The 5771-nt window shown below is 42.1% G+C and overlaps 1 pseudogene; it reads right to left on the reverse strand.

Annotated features, from left to right (window-relative positions):
- Window positions 1-2900: 2900 nt before the first annotated feature.
- LOC614219 (40S ribosomal protein S23 pseudogene) lies at window positions 2901-3413 on the reverse strand (annotated as a pseudogene).
- Between the last annotated feature and the right edge of the window lie 2358 nt (window positions 3414-5771).

A 5771-nucleotide genomic window follows, 5' to 3' on the forward strand; every position in this document is an offset into this window, starting at 1 on the left:
GGGTGAGTGGGATACAGCACAGAGTAAAACTATTACAGACAAAGGCTCCATCTCCAGCACACGATTTCCTCTCTCATCGTATTGATCAGTTGTGTAGATCGACAGAATTTTTTACTTATTTTAAGAGAAAGGAAACAAAAATGAGTCAAACATTTAGATACCGATTCTCTCACGACCATGAAAAGTAAGGTCTTAATGATGTGAAACAAATGGGCATGGATCAAACCTGTTTCACCTGTGTTTTGAGAAAGCTTATACAGTCATGTTAGGGGAAGCACACTGATTGAAACCGCCCACCCTGGCCAGGCACCATAGTAATCATTTGCATGAGTTGTTTTATGACAGGAGATCCCGATAAGAAATACGGAACTAATAAGCCACCACCAACCAGAAGAGTTCGAAAAGGTCGAAAGGAGACACCCCATGTCCATCCACTTCCCAGAATCCCTCTCGCTAGCATCCATCTTGGCTGAGTGATGTGTGCGCCACCAGGAAAGACTCTGAATTAGAATGATTGGCCAAAGACTACCTGGAAACTAATCCCATCACCATAGAACATGAGACTGTGAGCCACGCGCAAGAGCGGTTCTCCTGGGTTCCCTTACCCTACTGCTTTCCACCCAGGTGCCCTTTCCCAATAAAATCTCTTGCTTTGTCAGCACATGTGTCTCCTCAAACAATTCATTTCCAAGTGTTAGACAAGAGCCCAGTTTTGGGCCCTAGAAGGGGTCCCCCTTCCTGCAACAGTCAGAGGATAAATACACTCACATAGACTTGTCTTTATTTCCTAGAAACTAAAATGCTTTTCCAAAGACTGTGGGTGACAAATTTGCTTTCAAGTTTAAAAGGCAATCAGCTCCCTAGACATCACAAAAGCCTTTGGGTGCAGGATCTAGCCCAGCAGATCTGCAGCAGGGAGCGCCCTCTGCTGGGTGGACTGCTCCCAACTCCTCCTCAATGACAATCTCTCACCTGTTCACATGAGGGATCTGGGTTTGGATCCAGGAGGTGAACAGGCCTCTATGTGTCTCTAACCTTGCCCATGACAGCATGGGCTTGTCTGAGAGGGTGGCCAGTTCCACAGAAAACGCTACACAGAGGGTGTCACAATGTTACAGTCGCCATTCCACAGAAAATGACAGCAGGAACACAAATTCAAACACCAACAGCACAGTCTCCAAGGTCATGCATATCACACAGTGGCTTCTGATTTTGAGGAACTGAAACTAATAGTATCTGACAACAGAGTCAAAAGTGCAGTGAACCTGCCTGCCTGAGGCCTTCCTCATCCAGTTGACTACAGTCAAGATTGGAGGCTCACAGAGGCCTGCCCCTCACCTGGAACTCATAGAGCTTATACATTCAACCCTGACAAACTCTCCTTGTTGCTGCGTGGTGTGAAGTGACTAGTGTGGGCTGCTATTTAGTTTTGTTTACAGGCCTCAGCCTGGTTTGCTAATATACGTGAGGCAGAGAGTGTTTTTTAAAATGAGAAATCTTATACTTTCTGTCTGAAGTAGGAGAGGAATGTTTTAAAGACTTTTTTCCTGACAGAGGATCAATTTCTAAGAGATTTTACATTTTCTGTAGATTTTAGGATAGTTGTCTATGAGATAAGATAACTATTAATAGAGACCTTTAAAAGTTTTCTAGTAAGTTCACAAAAAAGACAAATTCTCTCTGAAATTAACCCATCTTAAAGAATATTTTGTAAAAGGAGTTTCTGAAAACTTGATTTGTCATAAAAGAAAATACCACGGAATTCTCACTTTAATTCTTCTCCCCACAATTTATGTTTCTATTCTCAGGACTGAATTTATTTGTTTCTTAAGACTTCTATAAGAAAGTACTAGAGATTGATGGGCTAAAACAACAGAAAGGTATTCTGTCAGGACTGAAGACCTGAGGAATGAAACCAAGTGTTGTCCAGGGCAGCTACCCTCTGAGGTGAAGGCTCTCCTCACCTTTCTCCCTTTCTTGAGCCCCAGGTTTTCCTTAACCGTTGGCACCATAAGTCCAGTCACCGTGTCTGTCCTCACATGGTCTCTTCTCTGAATCTCTGTCTTTGTGTCCTTTCTCCTCCCTTAGAAGGCCGCTTATATTAAAGGCCCACCATAGCACAGTATGACCACACCATGATCACCAAATGATATCAATACTGGCTATTTTCTAAATAATGTCGTGTTCAGAGGTCCTCGAGTCTAAAATGTCACTATAATTTTTAGGGGAACAGAATTCAACCAGTAATAGTACACAAAAGCAATTCTGACTTTAATAGATGCTAAAGTACTCATATAAAACTAGTATTAATATTTCTAATAGCTTCTTCCCTTTGTTTTGTATTGGTTTGCTTTTCTTTCAGATGCTTATCTTTTGACTTCGTTCACTGCATCATTAATTAGAGGGCTGGAATTTTCAGAACAGCAGCCTGCCTGCCGCCTGCTAGAAACCCCTATTAGTCTTGGTAGCTTCAGAAAGCAGGAAGAAAACCCAGGAGAATTTTTTTTAAAAAAGACAAGATCAAAGAAAGCAAAAACTTAAAGAAGTATAAATAAATAAAAGGGTGAGTCACACTTCAGTGAACTATAGAACATATAAAATTCTTTATCTCCCTCTACACCGTGGTTTTTTTTGAGTGAGTGAGATTATTACCATAAAGTTCAGAGTTGAAAGGCAAGCATCATTTTTGCTCAGTTATCAAAATTTTATTCTTGAGTATTTCTCAAAGAATATACAGACCAAATATTATTATGGAATCCTGCAGGATATTGTATTAGTTCATTTCTCTTGATTAGGTTAGTCTGATTTGGATTTAAATTGCCCAAAGTCTAAGAAAGCAAAGTCTACGTTTATAATTGCCAAGATTCTGTTTTCAGTACAAAAGGAATTTGACATTGTCATTATTTTTTTTTTTTTTTGGTATAAGAAAATTTATTACTATCGTGCTTTCATCATCAAAATTTATGATCTTGGTCTTTCCTTCTTGCCTTTGTATAAAGCCAAAAGAGAGACATTGGCTACTTTGACAACCTTAAAGCGGACTCCAGGAATGTCACCAACAGCATGACCTTTGCGACCAAATCCAGCAACCAGAACTTCATCATTTTCCTCAATAAAATTCAAGCAACCATCATTGGGAACAAAAGCAGTGATCTTTTTGCCATTCTTGATTAGCTGAACCCTGACACACTTCCTGATGGCAGAATTTGGCTGTTTGGCTTCAACTCCTACTTTTTCCAGCACAATTCCCTTAGCGTGAGAAGTGCCGCCAAAAGGGTTGGCCTTCAGGGCTGTGCCCAGATGGGCTTTCTTGTACTGCTTATCATGCCACTTCTGGTCTCGTCGGTGGCTACGGAGCTTCCTGGCAGTACGAAGACCGCGACACTTGCCCATCCTGCCGGCGCCACGGGCCTAAGCGAAAGAGAGAGGAAGCGCAGGAAGGAGCCACAAGCCCCCGCGAGCAAGCCCCAACATTGTCATTATTTTTAAGGAACAGTTCAGTTCACCATGACCTGCATCAGGCTGACCCATGAGAACAGTCCTGTAGTTTTCCTATTTAATAAGAGCTGGTGTGACAGACTCACCCCTTGAGCACTGGTGGCCTGGAGCCTGATTCCATAAGAACTGGACTGAAATAAAAGCCCAGAAAGGTGACAGTGATAGACACAGGCCTCGCTGAGACATTCAAATAAGGAATCCAGTCATCGCTCTTCTCACAAACACCATCTCCTTTTGAAATGCAGGCTCATGACTGTGGCTTCCAACATACAGGCAGTGAGAACCTTAGTTTTTCACACAGAACTCACAAACCAGGAAATCCTGCGGAAACTGGTTCTACCTAATGGGAGTTAACAGAGGAAGAGCTCTCTTTAAGCACCACTGGGAATAAAAGAAAACACGGTCATACATTTTTCATGTTGTCCCATCATCTCAAGTGAACTTTTTCTTCAAGAACTTCTTTGACTATATATATATATATACATGTACATACATACATATATATGTATATACATATGTATACATATACATACATATATATATGTGGCTTCCTGGTTGGAAAGATCCCCTGAAGAAGGAAATGGCATCCCACTCCAGTATTCTTGCATGCGAAATCCCATGAACAGAGGAGCCTGGTGGGTGGGCTGCAGTTCTCGATGTTGCAAAGGGTTTGATACATCTCAGCAACTAAAGAAAAACAGCAACATATATACAGATACATATATCGAGAGACAGACAGAAAGACAGAGAGAGAGAGACAGAAACAGAGACAAAGACAGACAGATAGAATCATGATAGCATATGCACTAGGTTGAAGCTGCTGGGTTTTTGATATTTCATTTGATATTTCATTTTACATAAAATTCTTACACATTTTTCCTTATCTTAAACTGAACTATCAACTTTCTGCACAAGCTATATCGTTTTTCCCCCGTCAATTTCATTTGACTTAAGTGTCTTTGAAATTTAATTCACTAGGTGCCAGGAAAAGAGCAGTTCTAACACCTGATTTCAGCATTCTTTAACAGGTAACCTGAGACCATAGTTATTGGACAGATCTTGAACCAGCTCAACCTTCATACTCTTGTTTGGAGAAATTTCTGAAGGTCAGTACTAGCTGTTCTGTTATCTAGATCATCTGGGAAGAAAAGCAAGATGGTGGTCCCCTTCCGAATACTGACCCTGGATACACCTGTCTACATGTCAGGGTCTTCAGTGCTTTCTTAGAGCTCCAGGCCTTGTACACTGTGTCCTGCATTTTCTCAGTGAGATTCTTCTTCCTACTGTTCCAAGCAGTATAAACTTTAGCTAATGGTATTCATCTAAACACACAAGAGCTTTATTTCACTTTGCTTGAGCTTGATCCCTCCCACCCTCCTCTGGCTCTGTCTACACCGCTGCCCCACCAGGGGATTTGCATGTGGTTCCCCAGGGAGGACCTTCACTTGCAAGTCTGAGATAAAAGCTCAGCTCTGATCTTGCTCTGACTTATCAGGACTCCTCAGTTCAAACTTCTGAACATGAGATTCCCTGCTCAGTTCCTGGGGCTCCTCCTGCTCTGGGTCCCAGGTAAGGACAGAGGGGGCATGAGAAGAGGATGGGGGCCTCAGTTCTGGGGGCATCTCAGCTCTCCATGTGCGTTCTATCTGTGTGTTCGATGTGTATGGCTTGTCATGCAGACGAACATAGGATGTTTAGATCTGAGAGAGTGAGGAAAGTTCCAGAAGGAAGAAGGACCTGTACTCTGGTCAGGATGGTGACAGAGGAAGTGAGGATGATGTAGGGGATGTTTAGTGGCTTCTGTACACTTCACGGATGTCAGGTTCATTATCGTGATTGTACATTTTTTTGTATGGATGAAAAGTATTGATAATGAGAGGAAAAAGAAGTAGTATTTTAGCTAACATAAATAAGAAATTGGAAATGATAAGTAGAGCTCATAATATTTGCATGTAACTTGATAATTTTCTATCATTTCTTTAGGATCCAGTGGGGATGTTGTGCTGACCCAGACTCCCCTCTCCCTGTCTGTCATCCCTGGAGAGACGGTCTCCATCTCCTGCAAGTCTACTCAGAGTCTGAAATATAGTGGAAAAACCTATTTGCGTTGGCTTCAACATAAACCAGGCCAATCACCACAGAGTCTGATCTATCAGGTTTCCAACCGTTACACTGGGGTCCCAGACAGGTTCACTGGCAGTGGGTCAGAGACAGATTTCACACTTACGATCAGCAGTGTGCAGGCTGAGGATGCTGGAGTCTATTACTGTGTT

This window comes from Bos taurus, chromosome 11 (genome assembly GCF_002263795.3).
Source record: "Bos taurus isolate L1 Dominette 01449 registration number 42190680 breed Hereford chromosome 11, ARS-UCD2.0, whole genome shotgun sequence".
NCBI lineage: Eukaryota > Metazoa > Chordata > Mammalia > Artiodactyla > Bovidae > Bos > Bos taurus.